The following is a 17388-nucleotide window of genomic DNA, read 5'->3' as shown; positions in this document are numbered from 1 at the left end:
AGAAGTTAAGTCGCATAGTGCTCAGAGCCATTTGAACCATTTTTTTTAAAAGGATGTTGTGGTTCACACAATCAAATGCCTCTGACAAATCACAGAAAGTACATGCTGCTTGTAATTTGTTATTTAATGAATTAAGTACATTTTAACTGTAGGTGTAAATAGCCTTTCGGTATCAGAACCCTTCAGAAATCCAAACTGTGTTCTTGATCATATGTTATTTGTGGTCAGATAGTTGAGAAGCTGCCTGTACATTACTTTTTCAAAAATTTTTGAGAATGCGGGCAAAAGGTCGTCTTCTGTTCCCATGTTGCGATCGTGAGCATCTATGGAAAGCAGTTGAGGGACGGTGAAACCAGAATAGGCACATCACAGAACATGGAGGTTGGAGCTTCTTTTGTGGCACATCTTACTCCAGAAATTGGACCATTATGGAATACAGGAAGTAGCTCACAATTGGTTCACCTCTTACTTAACAACAGACAGCAAAAAGTCATTATGCATAGTGTTGAGATTGGCTGTGATGTGGCGTCTGAGTGGGGCACGGTCATATGGGGGGGCTGCCCCAGGGATCAGTGTTGGGGCCACTCCTGTTCCTTATTTATATAAATGATATACCCTCTAGTAGTACAGGTAATTCTAAAATATTTCTGTTTCCTGATGACACTAGCTTGGTAGTAATGGCTGTTGTCTGCAACAGTGGCCCTGTTTCAAACAGCGCAGTTCATGACATAAGTTCATGGCTTGTAGAAAATAAACTAACACTAAATCGCAGTAAGACTCAGTTTTTACGGTTTCTAACACACAATTCATCAAAACCCGACGTTTTAATTCCACAGAATGGACATATGATTAGCGAAAGTGAACAGTTCACATTTCTAGGTGTTCAGATAGATAGCACTCTGTTCAGGGTGTTGTTTAAAGATTTAAGGGTGCCATTTTTACTATTCGAACGGCATCTGAAGTAAGTGGTCGTTCGACACGAAAATTAGTCTAGTTTGCTTATTTTCATTCGCTCATGTCGTATGGTATTATATTTTGAGGTAACTCTTCGCATTGTGAATGGATATTTTTGGCTCAGAAACGGGCAGTTCGGGCAATAAGTGGTGTAAGTTCGCGAATCTGTTGTCGACCCCTGTTTTTTAGTCTGGGTATTCTGACATTGGCCTCTATATATATATATATATATATATATATATATATATATATATATATATATATATATATATATTCCTCACTGTCGTTTCTTGTTAACAATATCAGCTTACTCCCAAGAACTATCAGCTTTCACTCAGTTAATACCAGGCAGAAATCCAATCAGCATTTGGATGGCACTTCCTTGAATCTTGTGCAGAAATGTGTGGACCCATTTTCAATAAGCTACCACAAGAATTCAAACATCTTAGCAGCAATCGACGCATTATCAAATCGAAACAATGTTGCATTGTTGACTGAGTATTTAAACTTATGGCTTGTCTTTTTTTGGGTTCCTAAACATTTATTTTTATCTGTTATTACTTTTATGTTGTAAGTTCATGTACTGACACGTTCCACGACCTTGGAGATTTGCTCCTCAATTTGGTCCTACGGAACTTGACGTGTAAAATAAAACAAAAACTGAAATACAATGCTGGTACAGGCGCAAGCGTTTCACCGTTCACTGCATATTGTTAAACATGGGCTCCATGGCAGTCAATTCCTACATGTTTCCATGTTTATGCAACAACATCGTCAATTATGATTGCATTGGGCACGGGGTCATCGAGTTCCGGCCGTGTATCAATGGAAACATGCCTCTCGGTCGGATGAACCCCGTTTCTTGTTACACCAGAGCGATGGCCGTGTCTGGATACACCATTATCGAGGCGAACGGCTGCTCGAAACACGGACCATGTCACTTGCACAGGCCTGTGGTGGCAGTATTATGCTACGGGGGACATTCACCCGGGCTTCCGTGGGACCTCGGTAGCTATCAAAGGTACCATAACAGGTGTGTTCTATGTGAACATTACTGCGGACTACCCATATTCCTTCATACTCTATGTCAGTAGCTTCTTGCGGAAGGTTAGTTGTCCGTGACACAAAGCCAGAATTGTCCCACAGTGGGTTGAGGACCATGATCCTGAACTCAAGTTGTTGTTGTCTTGGCCTTTAAATTCGCTTAATCTGAGTCCGATGGAACACATCTGGAACCCTGCCAGTCGCTAGTTCCTCGATCACAGATCACCGCCTCTTAAATTGCGGGAAGTGCGTGACCTGTGTGACTTGGTGAATCGACGCCACGCGGAATCGCTGCTGGAGCAACACGCTTCTAAGCAAAAGTGTTGTAATGCTATGGCTCGCCAGTGTGTGTGTGTGTGTGTGTGTGTGTGTGCGTGTGTGTCAGGAGGAGTGCTCACTATTCAGCGATATGACAGCAGCTATCTTTCGAAGCGGAAAAGGCGGGCGGGTAAGCACTGGCTTGCTTGAGCTATGAGCACTTCTTGATCTTCGACACTGTGAAACATATCTCTTCTACTGCAGACTCTTTGCTTTCCATATTTGGGGTGGAAGTAGTACGGGCCAAAACAAGAAAAAATGTCTAGTAAACATGCTCTCTAAAGTGCGTATCTTAAAAGTTATGACAATTTCTTCATCGTCGATACTGTGAAACGAGTCTTCTGCTGGACAAATGCTCACAGCTCTTAAGGTACGCATTTTAGGGTCCATTTTTGCTGGACATTTTCGGTTAGAATGATTTTTCCTGTTATATCGCAGAATACCGACCATTCCTCCCGCGACACCCTGTATACACCACTGGGCATAAAAACTGCTACACCAAGAAGAAATGCAGATGATAAACGGGTATTCATTGGACAAATATATTATACTAGAACATTTTCACACAATTTGGGTCCATAGATCCTGAGAAATCAGTACCCAGAACAACCACCTCTGGCCGTAATAACGGCCTTGATACGCCTGGGCATTGAGTCAAACACAGCTTGGATGGCAGCTTCAACACGATACCACAGTTCATCAAGAGTAGTGACTGGCGTGTTGTGACGAGGCAGTTGCTCGGCCACCATTGACCAGACGTTTTCAGTTGGTGAGAGATCTGGAGAATGTGCTGGCCAGGGCAGCAGTCGAACATTTTCTGTATCCAGAAAGGCCCGTACAGGAACTGCAACATGCGGTCGTGCATTATCCTGCTGAAATGTAGGGTTTCGCAGGGATCGAATGAAGAGTAGAGCCACGGGTCGTAACACATCTGAAATGTAGCGTCCACTGTTCAAAGTGCCGTCAATGCGAACAAGAGTTGACCGAGACGTGTAACCAATGGCACGCCATACCATCACGCCGGGTGATACGCCAGTATGGCGATGACGAATACGCGCTCCCAATGTGCGTTCACCGCGATGTCTCCAAACACTGATGCGACCATCATGATGCTGTAAACATAACCTGGATTCACCCGAAAAAATGACGTTTTGCCATTCGTGCACCCAGGTTCGTCGTTGAGTACACCATCGGAGGCGCTCCTGTCTGTGATGCAGCGTCAAGTGTAACCGCAGCCATGGTCTCCGAGCTGATAGTCCATGCCTCTGCAAACGTCGTCGAACTGTTCGTGCAGATGGTTATTGTCTGGCAAACGTCCCCATCTGTTGACTCAGGGATCGAGACGTGGCTGCACGATCCGTTACAGCCATGCGGATAAGATGCCTGTCATCTCGACTGCTAGTGATACGAGGCCTTTGGCATCCAGCACGGCGTTCCGTATTATCCTCCTGAACCCACCGATTCCATATTCTGCTAACAGTCATTGGATCTCGACCAACGCGAGCAGCAATGTCGCGATACGATAAACCGCAATCGCTATAGGCTACAATCCGACCTTTATCAAAGTCGGAAACGTGATGGTACGCATTTCTCCTCCTTACACGAGGCATCACAACAACGTTTCACCAGGCAACATCGGTCAAGTGCTGTTTGTGTATGGGAAATCTGTTGGAAATTTTCCTCGTGTCAGCACGTTGTAGGTGTCGCCATCGGCGCCAACCTTGTGTGAATGCTCTGAAAAGCTAATCATTTGCATATCACAGCATCTTCTTCCTGTCGGTTAAATTTCTCGTCTGTAGCACGTCATCTTCGTGGTGTATCAATTTTAATGGCCAGTGGTGTAGATATGACAAAGTTGTGCAGAACAGAGGGCGCGGCCAGGCTCAGTCACAGGTTAGTTTTCACTGTGGTAGCTGTCATGTAAACAACTAGCGGTCTGTCCCTTTACTAATCTGGTCGGGGTTTAGTAGAAATATCGAGCCCAAGCGCAAGAGGCAAGCATATCGACCGATGTTGTGGATTTGCAACCCTCCAGTTTGATATTCATAGTAGCTCAAATACTAACACTGAGCATTGGTAAGACCACCAAATACGAGACGCAAAATAGGACAGCGAAATACAGTGGAAAGAACAGAAAACCGACCCACGCCACTTAATGTACAGCCGCCAAACAATTCCATCCCGTCTTACGTCAACGAAAATCTTTATCCAACGACAACAGCGTTAGAAGACCGATCTGAGAGCCGTCACATATCTTCATGGTTGGAGAACTCGCAAAATAAAACCTGCGCCTCAAATAGGAAATCACACAAGGGCAGCAATTACAGTACAGGATGTGGAAAGCACTGAATACATTAAGAACAGGAGTCGCAAAGTGCAAAGGATACAAGGTTCAGTTGGGCTATCCTGCAAATGACCAGAATGAATGCGGAGAAACGCAGACGATCGAACATTGGCTCGTGATCCCAACGTCGGAGTTTGTTTGCACAGCGGAAGAACTATTTTTATGCAATGACAAAGCCATTAAAAGCTGCAGAGTTTTGTAAGAGGAGAGTTTAGATGTTCTCAACCACACACGAAAAGTAAAGTGCGCAAGTAAGACCGTTGAATTTGTATTCAGGTGGACGTGGTGCAAAATCCCTTTCGGCCATCTAGATTTAGGTTTTCAGTAGCCAATCTTTATAGCTTAACCCTTTGTTTCCTGACATAAGATAAAATTTACTTTTTAACATTTTCTTTGCAGAATTTATGCTATTGTGGCTTCAAATGATGGTAGGATTTTTTGTAAAATTTTATTTTATTTTTCACAACTTTTTTCTCTCCTGGTACTCAGAAGTACCGTCAGACTCCATGGACAGAACCACAACATGCGCAGAAAAATGCTCCAATTTTTATAACTTGTACTTTATGCCAAATAAATATTAAATATTTTTACATTAGAAAATTAATTAACAGAAATATATTTGTGAATTTTTTTTATATTTCGCATAAATTTATTCTAGAGCAACTTCACAATACATAGTAACTTAGCTATACATTTTTGACAGCATATACATATCACATATTTAGTGATACCTCATGAAATTGTAGGAAACAGTTCTTTTTCTCATTGCAGCACAAATACACTTTACATGTACTACATTGAGAATGTGGTCTCGACTGAATTTTATTTTTCGCACACATTTCGCATCGTCCTCTTTTACAACTGAACACTACAAAATGGTTCCCTCGGTTCCCAAGACGTACATCCTTCGGAACAGAAAAGCTATCCTTCCTTCTCTTTGGGAGAGTTACTCCATCTTTACCTGAGTTTCTCTTTTTGAGATTTGGCACTTGCTGTTCATTCATTAGCCCTAGTGCCACAGCACGCCTGAATTCCAGCAGTGGCAGTGCCCTATGTAGATCACTGAAAATGACGTAAGCATTGACAAAAGCAATTTCTATTGCTCCCCAGAAGAGACGGTGGCACCATTTCTTTGATCGCTTGTCAAGACCATAAGTTGAACACAATCTGTCTGCATGATCCACACCACCCATGTTTTTATAGTAATCACATACAATAACTGGACATGGTATAGTCATACTAGTTCCATCTTCCTGTTTTCTTGTCACTACACTCTGTTCAGTGCCATGGAAGTTTGACGCAAAATACACTACTTTATTTTCCTTCCATTGAAATACTGTTAGGTCTAAAGATGACTCTCTGTGATTTGATTTAGACATTTTTCTTTAGGTAAATTCCCTGGCAAACCTTTCCTGTTTGTTCTAATTGTTCCACAGGCAAATGTATTTACGGATTTCTGTGTGAGAAAAAGTGGGCAGAACAACTAGTGAGAGGTAACGCATTGTTGCTACAATAAAGTGTTCGCACAACCTGACGGTACTAATAAGTCCGCCTTATATTTTCCACTTTATCTCATTCACTTTTAACGTAATGCTTCAAATTATTATAAAAAAACAAAGAAGGTAAGTACATACAATGGAAAACTCCATGGAAGTTTCAATACATTGCGCACAAATTCAGGCAACACCATGGAAACAAGCACATACAATCTTCTGTTTTCACAGCAGCGCGCAAAAACAATTTCAAGCTCTGACCGCCAGAGAGGTCTATGTATTGCACAATAACATCTATGAAACAGTAGAGCATAGTTACTGTTACGTACCGATAGGCTCTCAGATCACGAAACAGCACCACGAGAAAATAATGAGAGTCAAAACTTACTGATACTTTTAAGTACCGTCAGGCAACAAAGGGTTAAGTCAGATACCGGGGTAATTGCTTTGTAAAGGACAGTGCTCAATCCGATCCCAGTGCTGCGTCTCTAATGACTTCCTCCCCACTGTGACTTCAAACCCTGATGATTCTCTCTTTCTTCGAGGTCCTACAAACAGATAAGAAGATCGGAACTTACTATGATAAGTGACTGATTTGAGAGAGCTCGAAAAAAAAAAAAAACTTTTACCTTTGGAGCTATATTCCTGACCACACGAAACTAACAAATGCCGACTAATCTAAGTTCATGGAGTGGAAGTATATACTTGTCGTAGTGATACAGAGTTTTTGAATCTCACAGTAGTGTATCCTTAAGAAATACGAATTACTAGCATTTGTTATGGGACAACGTGGTTAAGCGTACTTGTCTGCCGCGAGTTATATTGCGCCTCGCGGTGCTCGGAGACCACAGACTGTAAAAGCGTCCAGGCTGATTTACTGCTGGCCCGAGAACAAGCGAGAAAAAGGACGCGCAAAGCAGCCCGACAGACGTTTCCAGTTCTATGAGCAAAAGCGTCTTGCGTGTCTCCCTCTGCGGGCGTAGCGAGCAACTCGTAGATTAAAAGACATCGTTATTTTGTATGTCCGATGCAATTCATTATGTACATTGGATTTGGTCTTGATACGAGGTACAGAATACGAATTCAAAATAAGGAAATCAATTGTGATGAGCGATTATAATACGTGGTGAGAGCGTCTAATACTGCGGGCATTCCAACAGTGTCGCGCTGGCTGCTGTGTGACTGAACGTTCAAAAGAAATAAAACTAACTTTTCTACATCAAAATAGAACGAACAGAATTTTTACTAAACCACGTAGGTACTAAGATTCATTACAGTCATCAACTTCCTCTAGACTCTTCCAGGTATTACATTCTTTAGTTACGTGCTCCGTGTTGCCTGCTCATAGTTTCTAACGGCGTTTACCCACCGTCCACTACTTTGCCGTCTAGGTCTTTGTTTATAAAAATGGTTCAAGTGGCTCTTAGCACTATGAGTCTTAACTTCTGAGGTCATCAGTCCCATAGAACTTAGAACTACTTACACCTAACTAACCTAAGGACACTACTCACATCCATGCCCGAGGCAGGATTCGAACCTGCGACCGTGGCTGTAGCGCCTAGAACCGCTCTGCCACTCCGGCCGGCACCCTTCAAATTAATGTAGCTATTAGGTTCTAACATATTTAATGTTACCACTGTAATACTACAAAATAAATTTAAGTCATTCTACTGTATTGCACTTGACATGTGCATCTTTGATTTCCTTCGACATCCTGAGGGATCCAAGGTATATAATTTGATAACCTGAAAAAGAACATCGCGAATCCATAGAGTTAAACTGCACAACAATATCACGGGAAGTAAATCTGATGCCATTCAATGTTCCGCAGCTTGCAAAAAAGTGTAAACCGCGTATGCATCTAGGGCAAATTCAGTATAAAAGCTAGATGTCGGAAAGAAAGTAATTAGAGAGAAGAACGGAGTGGAAAACAGTTTTCACGGATCTAAGAGTTAACCGAAAGCGCGCCCGCTGGGATCAGAACAGCTGTAGCGTATGCGAAGCGGATGTTTTATGGAGCCAGCCAGCAGATAGGCTCCGGAAACGGCTCAGCACGCGATGCATTGTACCGGCGGGGAAGTTGGCTCGTTAGTAGATGCCGTTTATTCGACAACAAAGTGCTCAGCCACCGGCAAACAGAGCAACTACCAACTGCCGCAACTTTTCTATAAATCATTCCGGCGAGAGCATAGGCGAACTTCCTTGCAGGGATTGCCAGCACATGGCCCATTAATATTACCCCACCTTCGATGACTGCCTGAAACAGTTCAGACACCGAACGTGCTGAGTGAGGAAAATGGTCTTAAATGTGATTTGTTCTGAATTTCTGTGGTGCGAAAGCACGTCGTCAATGTCCGCATCCTTACGCTGCTTAGATATGATTCACGCTATAATTAAAACGTCATCATTCTGACATCTAACATTTTGTCAATACTATATAAATCATCTGATTCTTCGTTGCCAACTTTATTATGACTTTCTTCTTAGGGTACAGGGTGATTCAGTTGCCCTTACAGATGGGTTTTATGCAGACCGCATTGCCTTCAAAAACCATGCGCAAGATTTTTATATCCTTTCGCTCGCTATATGCAAACTGTAATGATGAACCGTCGCTACAAGCGACAACTAAAAACAATAAAAAATAAACGGGGCCTTTTTGTAGGAAATTTAATGTCGTTAAATTATGTCCTGCGATACATTTTCGCTGCGGGCCATAGGTTTCGTGTTATTCCAGGAAAACGGATTTCAAGGTCGATTTTGTATGTTTTTCTTAGATAACTAGAAAACTATGGCCTCCAGCGGAAGCCACCCAGTACGAAATTTAACTACATCAAAGTACATTAAATTTTCTACATAAAGGTCCAGCTCTTTTTTTTTACCGTAGGATTAATAATTTGCAAGTAGTGACGGAAAGAAAAGGACAGTCTTGCACGTAGTATCTGCGGGTTGCATAAAACTCATAGGTAGGGGCAGCTGAACTACCCTGTGTAAGACTGAATAATCGTAACAGAAATCTACTTACTATCATTATAGAAAAATTTCCGTATGCAAAACGCCCTTGCAATTAATGAGAAAATAATGACAGGCAAATTTAGTACAAGCAACAATTCATTGGTCACGTACGCCACTTAAACAATAACTCATTCTATAACCCCGCCACCACCACTTTCATGAGAGAGAGAGAGAGAGAGAGAGAGAGAGAGAGAGAGTGAGAGAGGGGGGGGGGGTAATCAATGTTAGCAATTCCTCCTGCCCCCCCCCCCCCTCTTTTCCAGCCCTGCCCTCATCAAAGGCAAAGGCATATGCATATGCACCTACACTACAAGCGACAACTAACTATACAAATTCTGCAGACCGGAAACGAAGGACGTGCCAATGCAGTTTGGCAATAATACGTATAGTGAGTACAGATAGTAAACAGGAGTTTTAAAAGAAAATACACTACGAAAATGCGAAGTGGATATGGTGAAATTTTCTTCCATTGTCTATTAAAACCCTGTAGTGTATAGAATAATTAAATAAAATTTAGTTGCGGAAGAAACGTGAAGAAAGGACCTCACAAAATCATAATGGAACCAAAAAAATATTGAAATCTTAACATGTGCGTCAAAAATTTGTTTCTAACCTTAAAACACCAAAAGATCTGCAATACAGAAACATATTTAACACTATTTTAATCCTTATCTAATATAGAAAGTGGTTAGAAGTCAATGAATCCCCCTATAACCTCAGTGTAAGTCAGTTCAAAGGTCTGACGAAGACAAGGGCTGACCACCTTAATCTTCGTGTGTAATAATACTTTATCTATGTTTTCTATATAAATATAGTAAGAAGCAAATGTGTGTTGCAGGATGCCACAATAATTAAAAAAGGGAAACAGATATAAAATATGACACAGTAAACTTTCGTTTAAAAAAAATATATTATTGAAAAAGTGAAATGGACAGAGTAAAATGTGCTCCCGAATTTCTATAATAGGATATCCTGTATGAAATAGGATAGCTAAATACAATTACATCGTGGCTATCCACGTGGTACTTTATGTACTACGTGGATAGCCGTGGTACTTTTTTGTGTGGTTACGGAAAATGAAAAAAATACAAAGAGAAACACAGTGTCAGCACACAGGAATAGCAATGAAGGGGCAGCCGAACTTAACCTCCCCACCCGACGAATCCATCGCCGTTAACAGATACAACACTCCCATCCATGAGACACTGCGAAGATATAGCGGTTTCGCACAGAGCATAAGCGTACAATGCAATGATGAACCGCATCATTCAGCCTTCTGGTGATAAAAATATCTTCGCCTACCTGGAGTCGAACCGAGTACCTTGGGATACGATTGGCATGGTACTGGTGGGTGTTGGTGACCGGCCTAGGCTACAAAGATAGGCAGACACACTATCTACCCCTAGTTTGAATTATACAGTCAACTTCAGACAGACATCAGAAATATGACGATTTCAACAACTGATCCACCTAGATAGGCTACACAGTGTCGTATTTATGCAGGCGGCAGAATATCCGATTTAGATACGAGGAACCAATCGTCGTAACTGAATATTCAGTCAATATGAGGTTTGAATGAGACATGCATGAGAGAGACAAGACGTGTTTCTAAACGAACAGCTCTTGTTTCGTAAGAGACGACCACCTCCTCCACAGACGTTGGAGGGGCTACTACGTTAAGTAACAACCCACAGTCGTACGTAATGCACCAATGGCGGAGTTAGTCACTGTTCACGACTGGTTGTCGAAGTTGGAACATTACTCGTCATTGCTAACGTATATGTGTTTGATATACAATACGGCAGGAGGTAGTGTCTGGAGAGAGATGTGTTAGTTACTTTCATGTTCCATGGATCATTTTGCTCGATAAATCGTCATGATGTGGAACGAGTCATTTTACATTCATATTGCAAATTAATTTGTACATCTATTTGTGCTCTAAACATCACCATATATTTTTCCCCCGAAACGAAAACAAAATATACAGACTGAGTTAGGAAATTCTACTCACCACCTTTCACACATTACAAACACAGAAATTCTACAGAATAGCAGGAATTGTCAAGGAAAAATTTTTTCAATTTACTTTTGAAATTTTACCTCGTTGTCTGTTATACATTTTATATCACTTGGTAAGAGGTCAAAAAATTTTTGTTGCAGCGTTGTGCATCCCTTTCTGTGCTAAAGACAACCTTAATGTTGAGTAATGAACGTCATTTTTTCTTCTAGTATTGTAATTATGTACCTCATTGTTCCTTCTGAAGTGTAGTGGATTATTTACAACAAACGTCATGAGAGAATAAATATACTGTGAAGTAGTAGTCGGAATGCCCAACTCCTTAAACAGATGTCTACAAGATGATCGTAGGTGAGCACCACATACTATTCTTACAGCATATTTTTGGGCAATGAAGACCTTTTTTAAAGATGAGCTACCCCAGAACATTATTCCATATGACATTACTGAATGAAAATAAGCAAAATATGTAAACTTACTGAATTCTCTCTCTGCAAAATTTGCTATGATTCTAAGTGCGAATGTGGCCGAACTAAGCTGTTTTAGTGTTCCAAAAAGTGTTTTTTTTTTCAATTTAAGTTCTCATCAATATGGAAAACTAAGAATTTTGAAGTTTCCACCCTATGTATTATTTCATCAGCATGTGTTACACTTATCACTGGTGCAGTACCCCTAGAGGCGTTCTAGAACTGAATATGGTTGTGTGTGTGTGTGTGTGTGTGTGTGTGTGTGTGTGTGAAATTCAGGGTAAGACCATTCGAAAAGAAACAGTCAATGATACTTTTGAGAACTTTTATCACCATTTCTTCCGTTTCTGTATGTATACTGGGAGTGATTACAATGCTGGTGTCATCTGTAAAATGAACTAATTCTGCTTGTTGTACATTAGACGGTAGATCATTTACATACATGAGAAACAGTAGTGGACGTAAGACTGATCTTTTGGGAAACCCATACGTGATTTCTCCCCAGTGAGAATTATGTCCATGGATTCTGTTAGTTCAATTGCTACTAAGTACAACTTTCTGCATTCGTTTGGTTAGATATGACATGATCCATTGGTTGGCTATACCATCAATCCCATATCTAGGAGTATACTATGATTCACACAATCAAATGACTTTGATAGGTCACAGAAAATACCTACCAGTGCTATTTTGTTATTTAATGCTTGTAATATCTGGTGTATGAACATGTAAATGGCATTCTCAGTAGAGCAACCCTTCTGAAACTCAAACTGTGATTTTTTGAGGATAATAATGTTGCCAAGGTGAGATACTATTTTAGAATATATCACCTTCTCAAAAATGTTGGAAAATGATGTCAGCAGTGAAACAGGTCATTAGTTACTGACGTCTCTCTTATCACCTTCCTTAAAGAGGGTTTAACAAAGGCATATTTTTAGTCTCTCTGGAAAAATGCCTTGAGTTAGTGATGCATTACATATTTCGGACAATACCAGACTTATTATATGGGACCAAATCTTTAGTGCTCTATTGGAAACACCATCAATACCAGAAGAGCTGTTATTCTTGAGAGAATGTATGATCCTCTTAATTTCAGAAGTAGAAGTTGGTGGTACATCCATATGATGTAATTTTATGAGATTTACTTCAACATATTGCTGTGATCTTTCTCTTGAACAGTTGGTCCCTATGCTTTCTACTATGTTTAAGTAATGATTATTAAATACATTAGCTACCTGTGACTCGTCATTTATAACCCTTCCATTCAATTCAATAGTAAAGTTATCCTCTTGTGTGGTTGGTGTCCTGTCTCTTGCTTCACTATATTCTGTATTACCTTAACTCTGTTGTCAGATGTACTGATTTCTGACATTATGTGCATGTTTCTTGATTTTTTAATAATCTCTCTTAGTAATTTTGAGTAGTTTTTGTAGTGTGCAACTACTGCAGGGTCTCTACTTGTTCTTGGCAAAAGACACATTTCCCTGTTGCTTTCACAAGATACCTTAATCCCCTTAGTGATCCGTGGTTTTTTACATGGCTGTTTAATGTCCCTTCTGATTAGCTTATGCGAAAAGTTATTTTCAAATACTGATATGAAATTATCATAGAATAGATTAAATTTTATATTGGCACTTGATTCTTTATAAATTTCATCTCTGGTTGTTTCTTGTAAACTACTCTTAAAAACATTTGCCCTGTAGTCATTAATGATTCTGACTAACTTCCACGAAGGTGTATCCACACTGTAAGGCACTATGTCATTTATCCTGACTAACTGTGTGTGCATCATGATCAGAGAGAGCATTTGTTACTGGATAAACATTTTCTTGCTTTGTGCCTCATCAAGGACAACATTATCAATTAGGGACCTACTGTCTTTATCCACCTGTGTTGAAATGTTAACTACTGAGAGCAAATTATAGGATCCAAATAAGGTTTCCACATCATTTTTCCTATCAGAATCCTTTAGAAAATCTACATTGAACACACCACAGACTATTAACTGCTTGCTGATGCTTGACAGACAGCACAGCAAGGAATCCAGGTTCCTCATAACTAATTCAAAATTTCGCAGTGGGAATCTATATACTGTTACAATTAAAAGTGAACTGTTTTTCAGCATTAATTCACAAGCACACATTTGTATGTGCTGATGACTACAGAATCTACTTGTGTCAATGCTTTTGAACTTGTGTTCTGTCTTAATATACACAACAACTCCTCTTTGTCCCATATTAGTTCTGCTAGACAGTAATCTTTCGTATATAACTTATCTAACCCTCTGGTGCTTTGACAAGCACAGAATGTCTATCTTTTCCTCTAAATTTTTTAAGCAGGGAAGAAGCTTGTCTACCTCATTACTCAATCCTCTAATATTTTGGTGGAATAAGCTAAACTTACTTTTCTGTGCATTCTTGTGGGGGCTCTTCTGTTCTAGTGAATTCTTTCGAAACAGGGTGCCTGAAGCTTGATTCTAACCTAAAAAACGTGCCCCTCTGACACCAGTGACCACAGGGATCTTGCGTTGTGTGATGGTGGCCCCCATACATTTCCTGCAAGAAGTTCAACCAACCTAACTTTCCCTCTCCTATACAGATGCAGGCCATGTCTAGTACAACCCTATCTCCCAATTGTAGCAATGGACATTGCACTCATAAAAGAGTTCATTTCAGTCAGCAGTAACCTGCTCAGCTCAGAATTAACACAGCTCACAGCAGTATTAACCCAGGGCTCGTCATGGCGCTGCAGGACCTCCATGAAACTCACATTTGTGTGTGTGTAGTTTGCTACTCCTGTGTTATCCAGGTCACCCCTAATGCTGTAATTACTGTTCTTAGCCACGCTATTTCCTGCTCCACCTACTATAATGACCTGATCCTCTTTGCCAAAGCCTTTGCACAATTTTCCTATGCCCTCTGTCATCTGGCTAAGGCTAGAATTTGGCTTCACAATACTTGTGACCTGGTACCCTGCTCCTAACTTTTTCTACACCATCTGGCCTACACCCTTCCCATGTCTACTACGTAGCAGAAAAACTCTTTTCTTCCTACTCACTTTTGGTACCGACCTACACTGAGTTTCTTGGCTAGAAGCGTGCTGCACCCCACTCTAACCTACAGCTGTATGAGGCCCTTCCCCTCCACTTCAGGTAACAAACCAAATTTATTCGATACTGATAGCTCAAATGTAGAAGAAGTTGATGAACTGTTTCCCTTTCTCCCATTGATCCTTACCCTTACCCAGTTCTCACGACCTTTTCCCCCCTTCAATCTATCTAGTTCCAATTTCGCGTCATCTAATTCAGCCTGAAGGGCACATATCTTTGCCTCCTATTCAGCGATTCTCTTGTCTTTTTTGCAGAGCCTACAATTCCATGGGAGAGCCTCGTTGAGTTCCTCATTCAGTTCCCCACTACAATCATCCTAGTGAAATTCCATCCCACAGTCTACACATACCGTTTGACTATCCTACGGCAACATCCACACTTATCACGGATTTTATGAGAGATTACACGCTTAAAGACAGAATTAAATCACTTAACACGCTTCACTCTACACGAATGTTCGTTATTTCTGAGCAGCAAAAATTGAGCCCACCTTTTAGCGTTTCAGGTGGTTTATAAAACGTGAAATTTATTTATTTTCGCTTACAACACGAACTTGGCACTCATTGAAATTCAGTATCTCTTAAATTACATAATCACACCGGGATGGACTTTACTGTACGCACACTATATGTAAACAAAAGACAAGTTCGAAAGGTTCTGAATAAAATAACTTTGCACTGTTTACGTGACAAGACAAGCGAAAACAAAGAACTGCGTCTACGCTATATGAACTTTTAACTTATTTCTCAGCTGGACTAACAACACAAACTGTACTTTACTGAAACAATCCGATAACTGACAGTATACGATAAAGTAAACAAAACCTACACCAAAATTCGCGTCTATGAAATATTTTCTTTTTCCGAAAAACACGTAAATAAAAATGAAACCTTCAATACATGGCTTACAATAGGTACTAATTTACTTATTTATGATAGAATATTGCCCTAATAGTTATTACACAAAAATACTTATCTTTAGGCAAGCTCTAAATGTGCATAACTCCTCAACCAAAGATCTTGATGTGAATATCAGAAGAGTTTCGCATCATACCATTGGAAGAAATTTATCACAGACCGATAGAAAATTACAAGCAAATGTGGCTTTTAAGCCACAAACACCTGACTAAGGCTCTAGGGCAAAACAAAAAATTTTTGGAGATGGTGTTAGGTCATGGACCGGGGGGGGGGGGGGGGTGTCGAGACTGACCAATAAGCGTCCATCATCTTGCACGTGAAATGCACACATTACGGAATACTAGATGCTCAAAGAAAGTTGACACTCGGCGCGGTGGCTGATGGGAGCGACCGTAAAGGCATTTCCACATTTACAGTCGCTCCCACCGCGCCGACTGTCAACTTTGTTTGCCCAAGCAAGCGTACAGCAGTTAAACTCCTGCCGCAAAAAAATATGTGCAAACAATAACGCCATACTGGTTTTGAATCCAGAGTACAGTTTCGTCAGTGGATTGTGTTGTAATGCATGGACGGAGACTCGCAATCGTCACTCTAAACTTTGTTTTCAGGTGTCAAATATTTAGCGCCATTAAAAACGAATATTCATTCCCGGCCAGTAGTTTCTTTTCTCAAAGTTCTCATTGTCATTTGTATGGGTTCCACCCCAACATTTTTTATACAAGTTTCAGCATTGTGCACTACAGGACGTGGTAATATTTCATACTTGGCACCATATGACATCCTGAAAGCCATTGATTAAGGAAATCGGTTGGATGCAGCATCTGTTGACTTCCGAAAAGCATTTGACTCAGTAACACACCAACGTTTAGGAAAAAAGTCCGGCTGTATTGGGGTACCAAACAAAGTTAATGAATGGGTTGAGGTGTTCTTGGCAGGTAGGAAGCAGCAATTTATCTCGGATGAAGAGTCATCGACAGATATACAAATAACTTGAGGTGTGCCCCAGGGAGGTGTGTAGCAACCGTTGTTGTTCACTTTGTGTAATGACCTGGCGGACTGTATTACCAGCCCAGGCTTTCCACAGATGGCGCAGTTATCTATGGTAAAATGCTGTCTGAAAATAGTCGCACAAATATTCAGTACATTTTGATAAGGTTTCAAAATAAGATAAATATTGACAACTTGCTTCAAATGTACAAAAGTGTAACAGCATGCACTCCACAGAACGAAAAAGCAAAAAACTACCTGAAGTGTCTTGACTCCCCAGAATTTTCAACACATTCCGTCTCCGCGCAACTGGCACAAACTCTTTACAAAATTTCGAGAAGCAGTGTTGACCCTCCTAGTACCACTGGGATCAGTATAACCGCATAAGCATATTTGAAATATATATCTCCCTTCTTTTAATAACTTATTTTGAATGTATATGACTTTCTCCCTCCGAGTGAATTGTATCCGATGATGTTTTGTTCATATTTATATTTACAACACATCAAAATTTATTCATAGTTTTTTTGCACTGAGTAACACTGGTGTCAATATGACCCCAGTCTCAATTGATTGTTTGTTACTTGAATGTAACAGTTATGAAAACAGAAAGATGACTGTTTCATTGCACAGCTGTTATACGAAACATCTGAAACAATGATATTATCCTGTCTCACTTATTCACCAAAACTAGGAAGAACTCAGCAAGAGGAGAATAACAACTTT

The sequence above is a fragment of the Schistocerca nitens genome, chromosome 8 (genome assembly GCF_023898315.1).
Source record: "Schistocerca nitens isolate TAMUIC-IGC-003100 chromosome 8, iqSchNite1.1, whole genome shotgun sequence".
In the NCBI taxonomy this organism is placed as follows: Eukaryota; Metazoa; Arthropoda; class Insecta; order Orthoptera; family Acrididae; genus Schistocerca; species Schistocerca nitens.
This window is presented reverse-complemented; position numbering follows the sequence as displayed.